The sequence below is a fragment of the Zingiber officinale genome, chromosome 2A (assembly GCF_018446385.1).
Source record: "Zingiber officinale cultivar Zhangliang chromosome 2A, Zo_v1.1, whole genome shotgun sequence".
NCBI classification, from domain to species: domain Eukaryota; kingdom Viridiplantae; phylum Streptophyta; class Magnoliopsida; order Zingiberales; family Zingiberaceae; genus Zingiber; species Zingiber officinale.
In genome coordinates, this window is record NC_055988.1 from 155,537,118 (window position 1) to 155,559,815 (window position 22,698).

Below are 22,698 nucleotides of genomic sequence, written 5' to 3' on the forward strand. Positions count from 1 at the left end.
ACTGCGGTCTCAGCTGAAATCAATGGATCAGAGGATGGCTGATATGGATCGGTGGAGAGCTGATGAGGAGAAGAAGAGAGCTGAACGTGACAAGAGTAATGAAGATCTCATGGCCCAAATGCGGGCAATCGTGGCTTCTTTCACCCAAGCATCACAGGGATCCGAGTCACAGGAGACTCCAGATCTATCAGACGGTGGTCGTTAGCTTTTTGAGGTTTGTTCAGCTATACTTTAGTTTTTATTTATTATATAGAACGTGAGCCTGTTTTGATATTATAACATGTTTATTTCTAAAGGTTTTATTACTATATGTTTGAGTCACGTTCAGTCATATATACATATTGGCTCTTCACTACAACATTTGCTCACTTTTTGTTCAGGTATTATTTCATATAAAATTCTTAATATATAAATATGCAAACTGTTTATTTAAACATCATTTTGTATTTGTCTTTTTACAGGATTTTCTCTACGATTTCCCGTTCTTGTATTATTGGGACTACATTTTAGTTCGGTATGTGTTATGTAAACTTGATTTTTGATATGGATATGTGTAGAATATATATTCTGTAGATTTAGTTAGCTATGGATTATATGGAATATGGTTTTTTTTGTGGATTTTATTAGTTTGTGATTATCATATGATAGATATATGTGTGTAGATTATATTTGATGTAGATTATATTTATTGTGGATTGTATTTGTTGTGTGGATATTGTATGAAACCATCGAGTGTGATGGTTTGTTTATATATGTGGAAAATGTATATGGGAACAACGTGTAAACGAAAAGAAGCTGGAAATTTTTTTTTGGAATTCCGACGGATTACCGACGGAATATATTCCGTTGGCAATTATCGAACTTTTAGTTCGATGCATCACTTCGGGCAACCGACGGAACAGGATGATCCGTCGGTGATTACCGACGGAAAATGTTGTTCCGTCGGTATTTACCGACGGAATATCCCTGTTCCGTCGGTAAATACCGACAGAACAACATTTTCCGTCGGTAATCACCGACGGATCAGCCTTTTCCCGTCGGTAATTACCGACGGAAATTTTGTTCCGTCGGAGAATGTCGCTCAATCGGTGATGGAGAATATCGTTATTATACCGACGGAATGTATTTTCTGTCGGTACGTTACCGACAGAAACTTTATTTCCGTCGGTATAAAATACCGTCAGAATTCTGTTTCCGTCGGTAATAGAAGCCGGCGGATATTTTACCAACAGAAATTATTCCGTCGGAATTCCGTCGCTATATGTCTATAGCGACGGAATTCCGACGGATAAATCTGTCGGTAATGCTGGTTTTTTTTGTAGTGCAAGCATGAGTCAAGATTTGTTTTGATCAGGTGTCAGATCCCTTAAGTACAGACATGCTTAAACTTTAATATTGCCTCTAGAGATCATCTTGCCAATTAGCTAAGTTTTAGAAAATAATTTAACTAAGTTTAGTTAGAGAAAACTTAATTAAGTACTTAGCTTTGAAAACATTTAGCTTATAGAGGAGTTATAATTTGAAGGTCAGGTCATAAATAATTTTAATTTTAAAGCTAAAAAATAGCTTGAATTTTCGAAGATATGCCAAAAATAGTTTTTAATTTTGAGGTCAAGTCAAATATTTTAAAGAAAAACTAATTTTAAAATCGACTCAAAATCACTCCCCCTTAATTAATGCCTTAATAAATTTTTGAGTTCAGGAGTTCAAGCATGAGAGGTTAAAAAATTATTTTCCTAATTTTCCATCTCACTCATTCTAGATTAACAAGCATGTTTAGCATATGAGTTAGTGTGAGATGGAGTTTACTTTAATTTACAACATTGAAAATATCAGTTAGAATTCCAAATAGGTGACCATTATTTTGAAGATTTAAAAATTAATTGAGTTTAGAATTTCAAAGAATTTAATAACTTCTGAAAAGGGTTTTGAAATTAATTTTTTAGAGGATATTTCAAATGATTTTTCAAATAATTTTTGAAATAATTTTGAAATTAATTTTTCAAGGGATTTTTCAAATGATTTTTCAAAAGATTTTGAAAAGATCATTTTTCAAATTAAGTTTTAAAATAATTTTGAAAAGATTTTTCAAATAAATTTCTAAAGAATTTTAAAGGATTTTGAAATGATTTTGAAAAGATTTTGAAAAGATTTTTCAAAGAATTTTAAAAGATTTTTGAAATAATTTTGAAATTGAGTTTAAAAGATTTTTGAAATAATTTTGAAATTGAGTTTAAGAGATTTTTGAAATAATTTTGAAATTGTTTTGAAATTGAGTTTAAAAGATTTTTGAAATAATTTTGAAATTGAGTTTAAAATATTTTTGAAATAATTTTGAAATTGAGTTTAAAAGATTTTTGAAATAATTTTGAAATTGAGTTTAAAACATTTTTGAAATAATTTTGAAATAATTTTGAAATTGAGTTTAAAAGATTTTTGAAATAATTTTGAAATTGTTTTGGTTGAATTAACTAGTCATCTCACTCGATCTAAATTTTCAATCAGGGAACCCTATAATTGCTGTGAGATGAATTATGGCTGAATTTAAGGGTCTGGTTTAACTTTGTGTTAGATTCAAGTTTAGCTTTGGGTTCAACAAGTAAGCATTCTTTGGATAAACTTCTGGGCTATGGTGAGTCACAAGGTACTCATTAAAGTAACCATGCCTTCGAGGTTTCCCAAATAGTCCTACCCATTGAGCTTAATACTAAACTTTGATCTAACTAGTTATGATCCATTTAAGGGTAGCTTCGGTCAGTTCCACTTGGCCAAATGCATCAGGTCGAAGCCATATCTTCCTAGACATGCGATGCCCAAGCTTCCCTAACGTACTATCATCCAAAAACTTTACCAGTACTGTGGGTCAAGTTAAACCTAGCTCATTTTGATCTAACCTTAATTACCCTGCCGGGTAATCTACTTTTGTTTTACCCATTTCGGGTAGATTAGGTTCAGTTACCCTGTTGGATAGTTCAGTTGGGGGTGCCAGCGAGTCTGGATCCTCCATCTATTTTTATTTAACTTAAGTTTACTTTAAATTTGAATTAATTTCGAATTGAATTTCGAATTTAATTTAATTTCAAATTTTTAATTGAATTTTTAATTTTGAATTTAAATTTTTAATTGAATTTTGAATTTAATTTTGAATTTAATTTGAATATTAATTTGAATTATATTCTTAATATTATTTTTCTATTAGCTTCCCCTGGATCATAGCCTCGATATGGTCTATCAAGGTAATAGACTTGATCCTTGGGGACCCAATAGTGACCATTTCCACTTTGATTTACCAAGTTGGATTTTGGCACCCATGCTTGGACAATTTTTCTATTATTTCTATTAACTAGCGATAAATATGATTTGTATTTTATTTTAGTTTTAAATCCAAGTCCAGTTTTGTTGTAAACGGCTCACTGTTTTCCAAGAATCAGATCTAGATTCTTGGAGCCCAAGGTGAACCGTTCCAACGTGTCCTTGAGTTCTTTAATTTGAGCTTTCAAATTGAAATTTTCTTCCTCAAGTTGTTGGACTTGAGTTGAACTTCCAATTTGAACTGACTCAGTTAAAGAGCTTGAGTCAGTCGCTTCCTTAAGGGATGTTACCTCCTTTTGGAGCGACTTAACTCGGACGTTGGATTTAGCCAACTTTTTTACTAAGTAAGGTAATAATTCATGCAAGTTATCTAATTGAAATTCTGCGAGTAGTGAACTTACAGTGGGTTTTGGTCCTTCGGAAACGAATGCGGATTCGTGGCTTCGATCAGACTCAGTCTTGGATTCGCTCTCGGTTTCTGACTCATACTCGGACTCAGTTTCCGCCACGGTTGCTTGTACTGGTAGAGCGAGGAAGCTCGTCAGTTCTTCTTCGTCAGACCCGGATTCATCTGAAGACTCGGACCATATCTTTTCCTCTGTCTTACTTGTACCTGCAACCATCGTAATACCTTCCTCGGCCGAAGTAGTATTATTCTGCTCATCTAATTCAAATAAATCATTTATTAAATTATGCTTACTTACTTGAGCGTCAGAAGTGTCCTCGTGTAGTTTCATCAACTTTTGCCACAACTCTTTTGCACTTGCGAAAGGGCCGATGCGGTTCAGTTCTTCATTGGTTAGGCCACATTGTAGCATGCAGGTTGCTTTGGCATCGACTTCAACTTTTTTCATTGTGATAGAATCCCAGTTGATGCATGAGATAAGTTATCCGGTGTCGTCACGTGGAAGTTTGAGTCTGGTCTGGATGATGGTCCACATCTCGACTTGCGTCTTGAGGTGGTATTCCATCCGGTTCTTCCAGTATCCAAAGTCCTTGCCAGAAAAGAGCGGCGGTCGGACGGTGCAGAATCCTTCTTGGAATGTCATTTTAAAAGAACCTTGCACAAAAAAAATAGCAAAAAAAAAATGTACCAGGACTTGATCCTAGATTAGCAGTGCGGTATGGAAGGATAGAAATAGAAGTTCACCAGTTTCGAGAAAAAATAATAAAATAATAATAAAATATTATTTAAAAAATATTATTTCAAATTTTGCCAAATTCAATATTTTATCAATACTAATAAACCGTGAAAGGATAAAAATGAATTTTTTTTAAAAAAATAATTTTGGAGGGAAAAAAAACGAAAGGCGTAAGGTTTTATTTTTACCCTATTCAAACGACAAAGCCACGAAAGATGCTTGAATGGTGGTTGCACCAGTTCAAAGCGACCCCGCTCTGATACCAATTGATGGATCGAAAGCGCTAGAGGAGGGGTGAATAGCGCTCGTGGCTATTTCGTTTTTCGAAATCGTAAAAGCTTGTTCAGAAATAACGCAGCGGAAAAGTAAATGAAATGGACACGAAGGATTTACTTCGTTCGGAGCTGTGACGACTCCTACTCGAAGGCCCGCGATCCTTGATCGCTTCCGGTGGGCAACAACTATAATTCGTAACAGCTATTACACACTAAGTACAATTTAAGCAGAAAAGAATATTGTACCGACAATAAAAAGAATAAAGCTGAGGCTCCGAATTGTCGTTGCAGCACTTCTGAGTCGAGACGTTAGCAGCTTGTCGCACGGAGAATGCTTAGAAGATTGTTGTTCTTCAAGCTGCACCTCAACCCTCCTTTTATATGAGGTTCCGGGCGCCTGGGACCTTTCCGGGCACCTGGAGTGTGACGTGGCCAGCCAACCAGGTTGCTCCACGTCGCGAAGTCGCGCAGGGGATAAAAGTTGATCCCGGGCGCACGGATCCATTCCGGGCGCCTGGACCTCCTTTTTCCAGGAGTCGCTTCTCCTGCAAAACAAGGTTAGTCCGAGCAATTGCATACCCTGCAAGACAATGTTAGAATCTGATAATTCATAAGTGAAAAAGAGCTGACAGTCTTCGGACTGTCCGAGTCTGACTTCGGGTTTCCAACCGGAAACCCTAGGTCGACCCGACGCCTACTGTTCCCTCTACGGGGAACACGTCCTCACCTACTCCACTCAGGAGATTTACCTGATGTCAGTCCTGTCCTCCAGACCGACTGGACTTTTCGCCTAGGGTTACCATCCCCTAGGACATAGGGTTACCGCCCCCTAGGGTTTTTCTCCACCTAGGGTTACCACCCCCTAGGACCTAAGGTTACCGCCCCTTAGGGTTTTCCTCCACCTAGGGTTACCGCCCCCTGGGACCTAAGGTTACCGCCCCTTAGGTTTTCCTCCACCTAGGGTTACCGCCCCCTAGGACCTAAGGTTACCACCCCTTAGGGTTTTTCACCTGCCTAACCGCAGCTAGGACTTTCCTGAAACACTCATTCAAACATGTTAGATCACACACTAACTTAACTTTGAATCCTTTGCCATTATCAAAACTAAGATTCGATCGTCGGATGCTTCCTGCACCAACAGTATCGACCTGCAAAAAGATTGAAGTCAATGCAAAAGCAATACAAATTCTTCAATGCGGCCTAACCAAATAAGAGCTGAACTAGGTTGGTCCCTTCAACAATGCAAAGGAGTTGTGGAAAAAATTAATCGAGCTGTACGAGGGCACTTTCGACATGAAGGTAAGTAAAAGAGACTTAATATTAAATAAATTATATATTATAAAAATGCAAGAAGGTGAGTCAGCAAACTAGCTTCATGCTCGCATACAAGATCTTTTGAATGGACTCCACGCAATCAGACAAAAAGTGGAGAACCGCATTGTAATAAGGTATGCACTAAACGCTTTTCCGAGGAATACATTGTGGGCATCAATGGTAGACACCTACAAAGTATATAAGGATCTTTTGTCAATTAGACTAGATGAACTCTTTTCAGAATTTGAACTTCATGAACAGACTAATGCATTACCATGGTGAGAAAGGTATTACTTTGATTGCAGGTACAAGTAGAACATGGGAACCAAAGCTCAAGTTCCATACTGAACCTGAGTCCGAAGATGAACCAGACTCAAAAGATGACAATGAGATTGCCGCTGAACTCGTAAATCTAGTCCGGAGACTGTACAAGAAAAAGAAGGATTCACCATGTAAAATACCAAAAATAGGCGAATATTAATAAGGAAATTTTTCAAAATTTTGGGAAAATTTTCGGAGCTCGTACGGACGAGTTAACGGGGATAAAAACGGGGCCCGGAAAAGCCTGTTTAGGCTACCCCGCTTTAAAGAGGAAAAGTTTTATTTTTATTTTTCTTTTTCTTATTTCCTCCGCAGTTTTCTTTCTTCCTCCCCGCGTGTGCTGAACCCGAGCCCTAACTGCTCGGAACAGTTTCTCCTCCTCTTCATTTCTTCTGCCCGAGCCGCTAACCCTTCTCCCCTCACCTCGCGACAGCGTCGGTTCTTCCGCCTCCTTCCCAGCGCCAAGCGCCGCCGAGTTTCCTCCTGCTGAGGCTACGCTCTAGCTTCTCCGCCCTCCGTCGTCGTCGAACGGAGAGCGCCGGCCACCCTTCCTCTGCCCTAGACAAACCCCAGTGCCGGCCGCCGTCAACTATGCCCTAACGCCAGCCTCATCTTCACTTTCTTCCCGAGCCACCCCATGCCCTAGCCTCTCTACCTCCGCACACCGCTGATAGCCGACCCTTTCTTCTGCCTTGGGTTCTGCCGAGCCTTCCTTTCTTCCTCTACCCTCTGCCCCAACGTCCACTGCCGACGCCAAGGTCCAGCAACCTTCTGCCATGCTTTAGACTCCACTGGCGAGTCTTCCTTCTTCACCACCAGTCGCCGGCAGAGAGAAAATAGGGGGTGATGAGTAGGTAAGGCATGTTAGGTATTTGGATTTTGATTTGGGTCCATTTAGGAACATGGTTTGGTAGGAAATTATTGATTTTGTTTGCTTGTATTGTTTACAGCAGCCAACAACCCTTAGCGGCGTAATTTCCGCTATCAACTCTTTGATTCCAGTTCAAAATAGGGGCTGTGAAGTTAGGTAAGGAGTGGGAATCTTGGTACGTGTTGAGATGATGAAGGAACAGTGAACTCTTTCTTCTCAGATCACAGGGGAGTGTTTTGTTGTCCTGCTGCTATATTAGAGGTAAACACTAACTTTAGCAACTGGTTTTGGTACTTTGGCTGTTGGATTATTGATGTGGGCGAGTTGGGTTTAATTCGATCAATGACGGTAGTGGAATTTGTGTTAGAATATGTTGGTATGTAATACTTTGGTTATAGAAAAGATGATGGTGATATGATTACAGTTTTACCCTAATTTAGAGTTAGAGATTTTATTTAGTTATTTATGAGAATTTTAGCTAAATAAAAATATATATATTGGTGACACAAGATTTTGACGCGAGGCGCGTATCTCGATTACCGGATTGGACCATTTTATCAGAGGCGGGTACTTTGGCTTATGTCTTTTGATATGCATAATAATGTGTTTAACATATAGCAATGATTGTGTTATCCATTTGTTCCGGTTGGTCACTACATGATATGTTACATGTTTGCTTGTTTACTTATTATGCACCGCATGTTATTATTTACCTGATCATACATGCTTTAGGTAGTGACCCAACCATATGAGACATTATGTTCAGGACATAGGGTTTATTTGATACCCTATCTGTTTGTGTACCTTCCATTTGATTCATTATTTTGTAGTACACATTTTATATTTATGTATGGAGCATGCTATGTTATTCGTGATATTGCCATGTTTAGTGTCATGCATCATCTTGCATGATTGTATGATGTGCGATTGTCTGCTCCATTATTGTTGAGCACATCGCCAGTTACATGTATCTGTACACACCACCACTCATGTGTTAGTGGTATATCAGACAGGTGTGTGGCAGTTCTGCTGTTTGGCTCCGTTGGTCTGGTGACTCAGCGTGGTAGCCGGCAGACAGTTCCGCTCTATTTGGCTCTGTTGGTTTAGTGTAGCAGCGTTGTAGCCGGCAGGCAGTTGGACTTTGTTTGGCTCCATTGGTCCGCTCATGGATAGTGTGACTCAACGTGGTAGCCGGCAGATAGTCCTCCCCGTCATCGTGTACCGGGAGATGAGAGCATTGCACTCCCCCATTTATTATTTCGGGGTAGGAGTATGTGTGTACTCCGACAGTATCCCGTCCACTCGGTCACTCATCAAGGGCAGTGATGTCAGAGTGCACGGTTGTCACAGCTCTACCCACTCGGACTCACCATTGTGTATGAGATGGCTGACTGGCGTCAGGGGTGACCATGTCATTGGCATCATATGCATGATGCATTTATTGTTTGTGTTTGCTGCATTTACTTGCTGCATTTATATGAATGCATATGATTGACATGCATACAGGATTATGACACCCTCAGTTTGATGACCCTATTACCTTTATACCTTGGTCCTGGTTAGTACAGTTTTCTCCTGTTTTTGTTTCAGTTGCATTTATTCTTCTCGTATTCAGGAGACTGTACGCATGATTAGTGTTGTCTGTTATTTACTTTATTATGCATATCAGTTGTACCTGCTGAGTGTTGGACTCACCCCGCCTCCATTATTGTTATTTTTCAGGTTGATGTTGTCAGGAGAGAGTTCCAGTTGCTGGTCCCCTGCAGGCCACGAGGATTTATTGGCCTTTTAGTTTTTCTTCTTATTTGACTATGTTTAGAATTGGTTTATTTTGATACTTGGATCTTGTATGGATTCTTATCGTTGATGGATTTTGGTATGATTTAGATATGTTTTACTCCATGTCTGCCTGGACGGCAGAAGAGGTGAGTTTGTCGGATTTATGTTTTATAAGTATAGTGGAGTAGGAAAAAATCGGATTTGAGCTTTACGAGTGTAGTTGAATAGGGTTATTTTCGAGTCATCGTATTACTGTTCTATTTGTTTACTATTAAACTGCGTGGTTGTGTCAGCCATAGGTTGAAATTGATATTAACTGCGTGGTGATTGTTTTATTATTGTTATTATTCCAGCCGCATGTGGCTGAGGTATATGGTGATTGTAGAAAGTTTCATATTGTCCGCCGTACAGGGGAGATGCTGCCGAAATTTCTTCGGACAGGGACTCCTCCGGGGCGTGACACACCAAAAAGGAGATAAAAAAAAGGTGATCCAATCAAAAGCAACACAACCAAGCCCTAAAATCAAGTCAGAAGTAACCTGCTATAGTTGCAACAAGAAGGGACACATCAAAGCAAACTGTCCAAACCAGAAAGAAAAAAAGAAGCAATGGAAAAAGAAGGCACTTCAAGCAACATGGGACAAATCCTCATCAGAAGACTCCGACGAGGACCTCAAGCTTGCACTTCCGGCCCGAGAACAACTTGACGAGTCTGAAACTGAAAGTGAATCCGAAGTTGAGTCTGAGAGAAGCCACGGATCTATATCCTTTTCTGAAGGCTCAAACAACATTGTAAGATCTTCTCAAGTAGAAAATTGTACAATTTAATTAATTACTTAATGTGCAAATTAGCCAAGTCAAATATCCAAGTCAAGTCACTCCAAAAGGAGGTTACAGCCCTTAAGGAAGTGACTAGCCTAAGCTCTTTGACCGACATATTCAAAATAGAACTTCAACTCAAGTTCAACAACTTGAGAAAGAAAATTCCAGCCTGAAAGATCAAGTCAAAGAACTAAAGGGAACATTAGAACAGTTCACTTTGGGTTCCAAGAATTTTGATTTGATTCTTGGAAAACAAAGGGTCGTATATAATTGATCTGGACTTGGATACAAGACTAAATACAAATTCAAATCATACTTATCTCTTGTCAATAGAACAAATAGAAGAACAGTCCAAGCTTAGGTCCCCAAGTCTAACTTGATTAATCAAGTTAGACTTGGTTAATATTGGATCCCCAAGGATTAAATTCATTACCTTGATAGATCCTATCGAGGCTATGATCCAGGGGCGCCAATAGAAAAACCATAGTTATTAAATAAATTTGGTTGATGTATGTTTTACTATTTTTTCATTATACATGCTTAAATTAGGATAGATAAGGACTTAGACTTGATTCACACTTGACTAGTTAGACCTAGAATTTTCAAAAAAGAAATTAAATATTCAATTTCTTTAAAATATTTTGTCTAGAAGTGGTTGATGATCTAATACCCAAGAAGGTCTAGTCCCTCACCACAGCTTGTAAGCCAATTATTGAAATAAATATTTAATTGACTAACTGTTAACTCTTAGTTTAACTCAAATATTGATCAATCCTTAGATTAGTTTAAATTGAAGATTAAATTAAGCATCCTTAGATTAGAACCTAAAACCTATTGGTGCTCCTTGGATGCTCTAGGTACTCACTAGGGATGACTTCCCTAGATACCTTTCTAAGGACCTTTCTAGGCTTCTTAGAAGTCTTGGTCACTTCTACTAGGTCAACTCTAGGGATTACTTCCCTTGTAACCTTCTTTGTGACTTTATTAGGCCTTTTTGGAGCCTTAATCACCTTTACTAGATCAACTTTAGGGATAGCCTCCCTTGTGACCTTCTTTGTGACTTTGTTAGACTTCTTAGAAGTCTTGGTCACATTGGTCATGCTAAAAGTACTTTTAGGGATTCCTTCCCTCGTATCTTTAGCTTGACCTCTACACCGAGGGTTGGTCCTATAGCTATATGGAACCCTCTGAAAGGTAGTCACCTCCTTCTTGGCTTTAGGTTTGTATCCCAAACCTCTATAACCATTGGATGACTCTTGTCTAGCTTTTCTTAGGTTTTACTCATTTTGACCATTAAGAATATTTTCCATTCTTGTTAAGGTCCTTTCTAAGTTATCAAGTCTTGACCTCAAGACTTGGTTTTCGGTCATTAAATCCATAGATTTGAATTTTTCTTGACCCCTATAAGCATTTCTATATCTAGGCATATATCTATAATCCTTAGAGTTATTGCTTAAATTATTGTCTATCTTCCTAACCTTAGGTGTGATAGTTCTAGTATGAGGAGGAATGTATTTTCCCTTAGTGCCATCATGCTTCCTACTTTCATAATAATTAGCATAAAAATGATAGGAATTATTTCTAATATGCATTTTATCATGACTAAGAGGAATTGCACTATTAAAGTTTATCTTGGGTTTGCTCTTAAAAGCTCCCCCTAGACTTGTGCTTCCTCCTCTAACTTTGATTGACTTCTTCCCTTTAGGTCATTGACTCCGGTAATGCCCATTTTGATTGCATGAGAAGCACACAATGTGCTCCTTGCTCTTGCGTTCCGTGGGACCAATCTCCTTGGGCTTCTCCTCTCCCTGGTGTACTACTTGACCCTTCTTCTTGACCAATTTGGGACACTTACTCTTGTAATGCCCATGCTCCTTACACTCAAAGCAAATGATATGATTTTTATTATTTTCAATTGAATTTTCTATATCTTTGCTTGTAGGGATGATGCTTGATTCTCCATTTGATGTAGCTTGCATTGTGGAGGTTGCATCATCTTCCTCTTCTTCTCCTCTAGAGGGTGTGGGTGCTTCCACCTCTTTCAACTCTTGAGGATGTGGATGCTTCCACCTCTTCCTCTCTCTCGAAGATGTAGAGGATCTCTCATCTTCTTCCTTCTCCTCCTCTTCCTTCTTCTCCTCGAATGTTGACATTGTGTCAACATCGGATTGGTCCTTCTCTTCTTGGACCAATGAGCCCTTCTCCTTGGCCTCTTCCACTCCTTGGACTTGTATAGGGTCTTCATGATAGGCAATGATCTTTTTCCAAAGATCACTTGCATTTGTGGTTTCACCTACACTCAAAAAAATATTAGAAGGTAGTAAATTATGTAAAATTTTAGTTACCTCCTTATCCGCCTCCGCTAGCTCCTTTTGTTCCTCGGTCCAATGTCAAGGTCGGAGGCATTTACCCTTCTTGCCCGTAGGAGCTTCAAATGGGTCACTCAAAACAACCCATTGGTTCCAATCCATTTGGAGCCATGTTTCCAGCCGATTCCTCCAAAAGGCGAAGTCTTCCTTATCGTATGGAGGAGGAATCCGGATGTCCTATCCAAGTGGACCTCCCAAGTCCATCTTCTTCCTCTAGCTTCTTGCTCTCTTGGCGGTTAGTCCGTAGAAGAGCGACCTCGCTCTGATACCAATTGTTGTGACCGATATGTCCACTAGATGCGGGGTGAATAGCGTTTCATTGCTTCGCCGGTTGCTTTGTCTTGATAATATGTAGCGGAATACTAATACAAACACAACCAACGCTAACTCAAGGATTTACTTGGTATCCACCTCAAGAAGAGGTGACTAATCGAAGGATCCACACACCGAGCACACACCTCCACTATGAAACCACTCCTTTGCGGTAACTACCGAAGGTGGAGAAGCCTTACAAGCTCACAATACAACAAGAATATAAAGAGAAGCAAATACAAGGGAAATCTTACAAGATTTGTACAATAAACCCTAACCCTAGCTTCTTCTTCTTATTGCAACTCGCCTCTTGACTTGGACGTGCCTCCAAGAACCTTCAAGACTGGTGGAGAGAGTTATGGAGAAGTCGCTGTGAGAGTCGCAGAAGAATCGCAGGAAAGAACGCAAAGTTCTGGCGAAGAAAACGCTCCACCCAGGCTTTATACAGTGCTCCCAATCGACCCAAATTAGTCCCAATCGATTGCCACGTCACATCTGCACAATCCCAGCCGTCCATTGCTCGTTTCCTGTTCAACGGTCACTTCCCTATCGATCGACCAATTGATTGGGACCATCTGAATCGATCGGCCGATCGATTCAAACTCATTCTGTGCTCTCGCGTCCGCGCGAGAGCTTCTCCTCCCCAATCGATCGACCGATAGATTGGTAGATTCCAATCGATCGCCTGATCAATTGAGAAAGCTTCTGTGCTTGCGAGTAATGCTCCCAATCGATCGACCGATCGATTAGAGTCATCCCACACTCGCAGCACACTCCAATCGATCGACCGATCGATTGGACACTGGTTCAATCGATCGACCGATCGATTGGACACTGGTTCAATTAATCGATCGATCAATTGGACACTGGTTCAATTGATCGACCGATCAATTGAACACCCTGAACTTGCCTCAAACTCAAGTTCAAGGTCCCAAACCCAACTCCCGGTCAACCATGACCTGTTGGGTATCCATGCCTAGCATTTGGCCAACACCCGACCAATCTCGAACTAGCCTTCTAGCCTCCTCCATTAGCCTTACGTCCCTCGGATATCTCCCATCCTTCACGCTTCGCCTTCAGGAGCTTCCTTCAACCTCATCCTAGTTGTTAGATTATACACCACACTCGATCAACCTCGAACTAGCCTTCTAGCCTCCTCCATTAGCCTTGCGCCCCTCAGATATCTCCTATCATTCACGCCTTGCCTTCAGGAGCTTCCTTCAGCCTCATCATAGTTATCGAGTTCTCATTACCAAGTCACACTAGGACTTACCTTGCCAAGACCATATGCTTGGACTTTCAACCTTTGTCAAGATCACACTTAGACTTTCCCAATTGCCTGGCTCCTCACCAGGACTTTCTCCCTTTGCCAAGATCACACTTGGACTTTTCAATTGCTTGATCTCACTTATCAAGACTTTCACCACCAAGTCTAGTCAACACTGACCTACTTGGATTTTCACTCTTGTCAACCTTCCTGTTGGACTTATCTTTGCCTAATCTCCAATTAGGACTTTCCCAGTCAAGTCTCCTATCAACCTTGACCTACTTGACTTCTCTCTTATCTACCCTCTAGTTAGGACTTTCCCAGATGCCTAAACTCCAGCTAGGACTTTCCCATTGCCTAAACTCCAGTTAGGACTTCTCCACTGCCTAACCTCCAGTTAGGATTTCACCACTGCCTAACCTCCAGTTAGGACTTCACCATTGCTTAATCTCCAGTTAGGACTTCACCACTGCCTAATCTCTAGTTAAGACTTCTCCACTACCTAACCTCCAGTTAGGACTTCCAGACATCTAACCTCCAGTTAGGACTTACCCAGTCAAGTCTCCTATCATCCCTGACCTACTTGACTTGTCTTCTTCTCAACCTGGTCAACCCTTTGACCATCTCCATAACCGGACGATTGCCCTAGCAATCTCCATATATTGTCAAACATCAAAACTCAAATCTCGACTCAAGCTTGACTCAACTCAAGCTTAGTCAAACTGGTCAAACTTGACCTAGGAAAATTGCCCCAACAATGAGGACAACCACTGTGAATATTCCAGAACATATAGCATAGGATGAATGGAGAAGAGGTTAAGTGGTTGTTAGATTTGATCTCCTGGTTGCCCTCCTTCAGACACATGACGCTTGGTGAATAGAGAGGTAACTAAAGGCTGTCGGATTTGGTTCCTTCACTGGCTCAAATGAGGATAATGGAGGAGAATGTAGCATCCGACATAGAGATTCTCTTCTAATAGTTATATAAACACTAGAGAAAGTAAGCGAAAGGGACTCTTAGACTCTCTTCAGCTTCACTTAACTCTCTTCTTCTTCTTCTTCTTCTTCTTCTTCTTCTTCTTTTGCTTCTTCTTCCGTCCCTCCCTAGTTTAATACCTAAACAAATTCTAACTTGAGCGTCGGAGTGGCCTGTCAAGACCCCTCCCTGGTGCCATTCTAACACTCTTTTAGAGTTCTTTTCAAGTCCTTTCATCCTCACTAATGATCTCTGGAGAGAATGCACGTTAACCCATTCATTAATCAGTAGCTTGATTATCCACGGTATTTGGCCAGAATAGTGGTCTTGTCCTACATGGTGCAATTCCTAGTTTGGTTTTAGGTGTTATCATCTCCTAACAAATGCTTCAATCATCATCATCTAACATAACCACTCACATTGGTTTATCTCTAATTAGGCAATTATATGAGATGTACCCTCTATTTTTTTCAATCTTTGTCATATCTCAAAATATTTTTAATTCCTATAAATTTTATTATATTATCTTAAAGTGTGTTTTTCCATTTTTATTTATCCAGATGCAATAAGGAGAAACAGCTCTAAAAGTTTCAGTGTTTCAGTCCGTTCAACAAAGAGAGGAATGGTTTTGCCTTTCCAACCTCTTTCTCTTGCTTTCAACCATGTGAACTATTATGTTGATATGCCTGCTGTAAGTAAATCTCACATATGTTGTTTTTCCATTTTGATATAACAACTCAGATTTCACAGTACCTCTGGAGAAAGAAGTCTTGGTAAACATGTATCTTAGAGTTTTTTTTTAATAGATGCAACTCTGACTTACTATCTAATGCTCTCATTGGGGGGGGGGGGGGGGGAAAATATATAGATGAACTAAAGATGTTATTGCTGGAATCGGAGCGCAGCAGAAGACATATAATGAATCATGGATCTTTTCGTGATACATATAGTTTTACACATAATAACATAAAAACATGCCTTGAGTCCTCGATAGGCTTGAATGATATCACTCGACTGATAAGAGCCCCACGTGTGACTCCTCTAGCGATATCTACGCGCACTAGATCACAAACTTGATACGATCCGTTAGGTGCTAGCCTCTTGGATCGACAAAGTCTTGGAAGCACTACGATCTCTTCCGAACGAAGAAGAAGTTGATGAGGGAAACTCAAAGAGAATGAATTCTGCTCTTGCATCTTTCTGAGGATAGCTACTTATAGCCTCCAAGAAATGCGAAGAGTTAAAGTCTCAATTAATTCATCATTTATGATCTTCATTAATTAGGAAGGTGAAGAGTTATAGTCTCCATAAATTCTTCATTTATGAGCTTCATTATGATGACTCTTCAACTTCTCCATTAATTATCATTATCATGACTCTTCGAATTCTCCATTAATCATCATGATTATGACTATTCGAATTCTCTCTTCTTTGTATCAAATAAATTCATATTTGATCTTGATCTCGACTAGCTTCCGATACCATTGTTCATGTCTACGTACTATGCATGCAACCCTCTAGGTTTTATACACGAAGACAGTATAAATCCATACATAAACTATGGTAACCGTCTAGCAATAATTTTTAGCCACCCAACGCGATAAAATTAATATCAGTCATAAACTGTAAATCACTATGAACCGATTACTGTGTAATCAATCTCTTCATCTAAGCCTACATCCCAATTAATTCGATACATTATGCATCATTACCAAATTAATTGTTTTACTTGATTTCCAAGATATAATAGACTTCTCTTGAATGATAAATCATTCCTCCCATGGCCATGGATTTCGAGTCACTAATATCTCTATCAAGTGGCCAGGATGTTAACTCATAATCCTAGAGAGCGATGAATCCTCTATTGACTCAACACTATTCTCTCTACGTTTTACCATACACCTAACTACCGTATTAATCACAATCCGATTAAAAACTGCTTTTAACGGCGCCAAATCATAAAACTCCACACATAGAATAAATGAAGGTCTCAAGTCAAAAGATCAATTACACTCGTTCATAAGAGGCATAACCAATGATACTTAATATGTGGTCTCCTCTTGAGCGGGTCATATTCAGTGTACCTCTAAACTCAAGGCACCCCCAAGTACAACTTGGATATCCATCCCTCGGTCTATCTCAACCTAGTCATAATCAGCGTTGATCTAGATATTCATGTCTCCTCTACATATCTATCCGATTAAGGACGATTTTCAGATTAATATACCCATTAATCTGTGGGACTTTATCATTAATCATATACTTACAGAAAAGTAAATAATTAATGATAAATTCTTGTCTTTATTAAATAATTATCCATAAAATATATAAGGAGTGTTTTGACATATAAGTACACACACTAACAGTTATACGAGCACTAGATGTTTAAAAAAATACTTTTATTTCTTATTCTGTCTATCCTCATATGTCCACATATCCACCTTAATATCCTCATCTATGCAAGTCTCATTTTTTACTCATATACTTCAGTCATAGTCCAACATTCAGTGTTATATAATATAGCGGATCTAACTATTATTTTGTAGAACTTTACTTTAAGTTTTAGAGGCGTTTTAAGATCATGTAAAACACCTCACACTCTCTTTCATTTTAATCATCCTATTTGTATTCTATGTAAATCATCTCTCAATTTTTCCATCATTTTAGAAAAATGATCCTAAATACTTAAAGCTTTCAATCCAGACAATTCATCATCTCCTATTTTAACAACTTGTCATTTCTTATTCTTTGTCTAATTTCATAACTACAATATTTTCCCTTGCATTCGCATCGTCATGGAGGCCTGGAAAATAGGAATAAACTTGATGATCAATAGCTTCAGGTTACGTTTGAATGAAAGTTGCCTAAACTCCTAGTGTTTACAAAATAAAAAGAATTTGATTGCATTTCTATATATCTTGTTTTCGACATTTTATGTTTCATCTGATCTATATGAGACAAATTATAAATTCTCCATATTCATTCGACATCTCCAAAATTCCTTTCTTATTCAAATATGATTAATTTTTTAGCATGAGATTCTTTGATAGCTCTCGTTTTTTTATTAAGATAGAAAGATATCCTCGTTAAATTTGTTCTGTTTAGCAAGTGCACTTTATTATGCAGGATATTTCTATGATTTATAGGAGAGAAAAAGAGAACTAAAAATCATAACAAACCTTATTGTTTCTCATCAGGAAATGAAGAACCAAGGAGTTGAGGAAGATCGTCTTCAGTTACTATGTGATGTTAGCAGTGCATTTAGGCCAGGAGTTCTAACCGCATTGGTTGGAGTGAGTGGAGCAGGAAAGACGACATTGATGGACGTTCTAGCTGGAAGAAAAACGGGTGGTTATATTGAAGGGAGCATCAGCATTTCTGGTTTTTCCTAAAAATCAAGAGACTTTTGCTAGGATAAGTGGTTACTGTGAACAAAATGACATTCACTTTCCATATATGACCATTTATGAATCAGTTGTTTACTCTGCATGGCTGCATTTAGCAATTGAAATCGACAAGCAAACATGAATGGTATGTTGCAATTTGTTCTTTTGTTGCTTCATGTCTTGTAACCTTTCCACTTTCCATTTGCACATTTGAATACTGCCTTGTTCTTTTCTTTGAGTTACTCACGCTCTATAGATATCTAGATTCATCATTCTAGATGTTGTCCTGTATACAGCTATTTAACTGCAGATGTTTGTGGAGGAGGTTATGGAATTGGTTGAACTTGACAGTTTGAGAGATGCTCTAGTTGGACTTCCGGGGGCTGATGGTTTATCAACTGAGCAGCGAAAAAGACTAACAATTGCTGTTGAACTTGTTGCAAATCCTTCCATCATATTCATGGATGAGCCAACGTCAGGACTTGATGCAAGAGCTGCAGCCATTGTTACGAGGACAGTTAGAAATACAGTGGATACAGGACGAACTGTTGTTTGTACAATCCACCAGCCAAGCATAGATATTTTTGAAGCTTTCGATGAGGTTCCACTTCATGGATTTTAATTTTTTTAAAATTATATAATTTGATATTATGCAATTTTAGTGTTGATGCAACATTTTTTCCTGAATGAGTTGGTGTAGCTTTGTATTTCCAGCTACTTTTGATGAAAATGGGAGGTCAAGTTACATATACAGGTCCTCTTGGTCGCCACTCCCACAAGCTTATTGAATATTTCGAAGTGAGTTTCGGATCACTTAATCATGGTTAAATTTGTCAATTTAATTAATCAACTAGATTCTTAAAACTTCTTCAAAATTTTGTGTTTTCTAATTTATAAAAATATGCTAATAAATTATTCTCAATAATGTATTATCACATAGAAAGTATCAATAGAATGAATTAACCCCTGGATACTACATACACTTCTAATTCATTAAATAAATTATCTTGTAGGCAATTCCAGGAGTACCAAAGATTGCAGAAAGCGTTAACCCTGCAATATGGATGTTGGAAATAAGCACTTCTCAAGCTGAGGCTAACTTGAATATAGATTTTGCTGACATTTATGCGAATTCCACTCTTTATCAGTAAGTAGTAGGTATATGTTTCCACAATATATCATACATCAAAATCAGCCTTCCTAATGGGTTCACTTTGTTGTTTAGAAAAAATCAGCAACTTATCAAGGAATTGAGTATTCCACCACTAGATTCAAAGGATTTATATTTTCCTACAAAGTATTACCAGAATTTTACTACTCAATGTCAGGCTTGTTTCTGGAAACAATATTGGTCATACTGGAGAAGTCCACAATACAATGTTGTTCGGTTCTTCTTGGCGGTCATCATAGGCATGATATTTGGCACAATGTTTTGGCAGAAGGGTGGGAAGATTTTAGATTTCTAACTTGTAAGATGTGTTTTTTTTGCTTTTCTCTTTCTCGATATCACTGTACAAGCTACAAGTACGAGCTACAGTGTATTATCCCAAGAGAAGGTACCGGCCAATTCCATAAGAAGAAATTGTTTTTATAGATCAACCAAAAATGACAATATTATTCTACTTTTCATGGTATGTGAAATATCAAAGCTCCCTAGCTTCAATATTCAGGTTTTCAGAGAAACATTTACAAACTTATTAATGTTGTCTTTATTGTGATTCTTTCCCTTTTCCCTATGATTTAACTGGTAGATTTTAATGTGGAAGGATTTTTGTCCATGAACCTGTAAAGAATGTTTACATCTTAAGTTCTCTTTAATCTTCACAATCATGATCTATATTTCCTCATCTTATCACTATCATTGGGCATGAACAGTTCACGCAACAAGATGTTTGGAATCTAGTTGGAGCTTTCTATGCTGCAGTCTTTTTCCTTGGTTCTAGCAATGCTATCAATGTGCAACCTGTTGTGGCCGTTGAGAGAACAGTCTTCTACCGCGAAAGAGCCGCAGGGATGTACTCAGCCATGGCCTATGCATTTGCTCAAGCAAGTCAACTTTCATACCTTTACCAAAGAGATTTAAACAGGTTTGTTTTATCTACTTGTCACTAAAGAGTAAAGAGTAAGGTTATGCTTGCTCATTCTAAGATGTTTTCATTTAAAGGTATAAAAGAAGGGAACTAGTAGGAATGGTGGTATAATATTAAAATTTAAAATATAAAATGGGGCATCTTGAAAATTTATTTATGGAAGGATTTGCCAGTAAACAAATAATTGTTGGAGTCAAATATATACAATGATTTAAGCTACTTAAATAATTAATAGTTAGTATTTATATATCACAGTTCTTACCAATGTTCATTTTTATGAGTATTCATGTATGTCGTGAAACTCATTATCAGTAAAAGAAATGACCAGATTTCAGAGATGACAGACAGATATTATAAAATAATATTGAAACTAAAACTTCTCATCGTATTCCTAGTTTGCTAAAAGTTTCCAATTCTTTTAAGTTCTAATAATTATTTAAGAAGTAGAGCCATTGCTGAAAGGTGCTAAAGTACCAACTATGGATTCAGCATGGATATGACTGAATGTGCTTCGTAAAATGAAAGGGAACAAAAAACAAACATAGACACCATCTATCTGGTGATAAAGTATGTATAAATTGCAAGCCAACTAGTTCCTTTTTTATTGCTTTTGCAGTTATACTATCAAAAACAGCAAAATTTATCGATCAGTAGTCATAGTAGTTAAATTGTTTCTTCAAAGAGCGTATGTTGTTCTAGAGTATATATTTAACTTGCGAAAATTGTATCTCAGTAATTTTATTAATTATTCTTGAGCAATTGCATTTCCTCCAAACACTGAGAAATACTTACATTTTATTGATTTTGCAGGTGAGCATTGAAGTGTCATACATACTTGTTCAGGGATTCGTCTACACAATTCTCCTTTTCTCAATGATTGGTTTTACTTGGCGTGGTGACAACTTCTTCTGGTTCTTCTACTTCATTGTAATGTCCTTTACTTACTTTGCTCTGTATGGCATGATGGCTGTGGCACTCGCTCCCAACCACCAATTTGCCGGTATTGTTTCTAGTTTCTTCTATAACTTCTGGAGCTTGTTCTCAGGCTTCCTGATTGCACGACCGGTATGCGATTACATATCTTGGATGCTTGGTTCCTTGAGAAACTGCTCATTTATAATGCTGATATTTGTATTGGACTCCTGATGGCAAAATTTGCAGCATATTCCCATATGGTGGAGGTGGTGCTACTGGGGAACTCCAGTATCTTGGACAATTTACGGTGTCATCGCGTCGCAGCTGGGGAAAAAAGAGGGCACTGTTCAGATTCCTGGAGAACACGACAAATCACTAACAGAAAACTTGACCACTCCTATCTCTATGAGCATAGGACCTAGTGACACCAGCTCAATCAAGCATCACTTATGGACCTCATCATCGTGCAAAACAACTACCAGTGATTCAATTTCTCCCTCGAGTCAATATAAACCTCTCAAGTGCAATCCCCCAAACTCTATTTTTCTCTCAATGTTGATCATCCTCGCTCCATGTAATTAAGTGTTGTCTCCGTTAGCAACCATGGACAATCTCTTTTTTTGTCATTTAATCTCCCCTCTGGATGGTAGTTGACCATCCTTGTTTGGTACCAATTTAAATAGCAACTTCACCTTAGTAGATAACTAGATATTATGGTAAGACTTGCGACATTCTTCCTTATCTCTTTCTTGTTGCATATTATCCTAACCCTTTTACTCCCTCAAAATACGACAACAACAATAGAAGGGAAGCTTCAATTGTGTGTGAGATGACTTTCCCTCAATCGAACCGTGTAACAGTAAGTGCATGGATGAGAGAGCTTTTTGTTTAGATTTCTAACCTACCTATCATTACAATTCTCTAAAAACCTTATTTTTATTTAATTAGGAAAGCAGTTGTGTTTTGGTATTTAAAATCTCCAACATTGAGAGAGAATCCTTCCCTTGCTTGTATGGTGAATTCATTAGGATAGGGGTCAACCTAATAATGGATGAGCAATGAGAAATCTTTGTATGATTAGAATTGATGCTGAAGATTTCGCTACATATTATTTTATAATTTCTTGAATGCATATGTATGTTGTGAGAGATAATTAAATAGCAAATAAAAGAAGTTTTACATCCTTGAGTGGTTTGTCCTTGTCTTTAGCGTCATTGGTTTGATCCTTGTGGAAGAAGATGTAGCAAAAAGAAAGATATTTCAAAGGATTTAGGGGATAATAGTGCCAAAAAGAGATGCTTGTCTTTAGACCTTCTGCCTTATTAGAGGCACACAACCCAATCCACACCGTTTAGTAGTGATGCTCATGTGTAGATCAACATATGTCAGAGGGCGCCCGGAGTTGTCTAGCATGGCTCTTCCAATGCTGACCAAAAGTGCATTGAGATGAAAGGAGAGTGCTCTCCCGGAGTTGTCTAGCATGGCTCTTCCAATGCTGTCCAAAAGTGCATTGAGATGAAAGAAGAGTACATAACAATGAAACGAGT

The 22,698-nt window shown here is 38.4% G+C and overlaps 1 pseudogene; it reads left to right on the forward strand.

Annotated features, from left to right (window-relative positions):
- The first annotated feature begins 34 nt into the window (after positions 1-34).
- Positions 35-21,733, forward strand: LOC122044155 (annotated as a pseudogene).
- Positions 21,734-22,698: the final 965 nt, after the last annotated feature.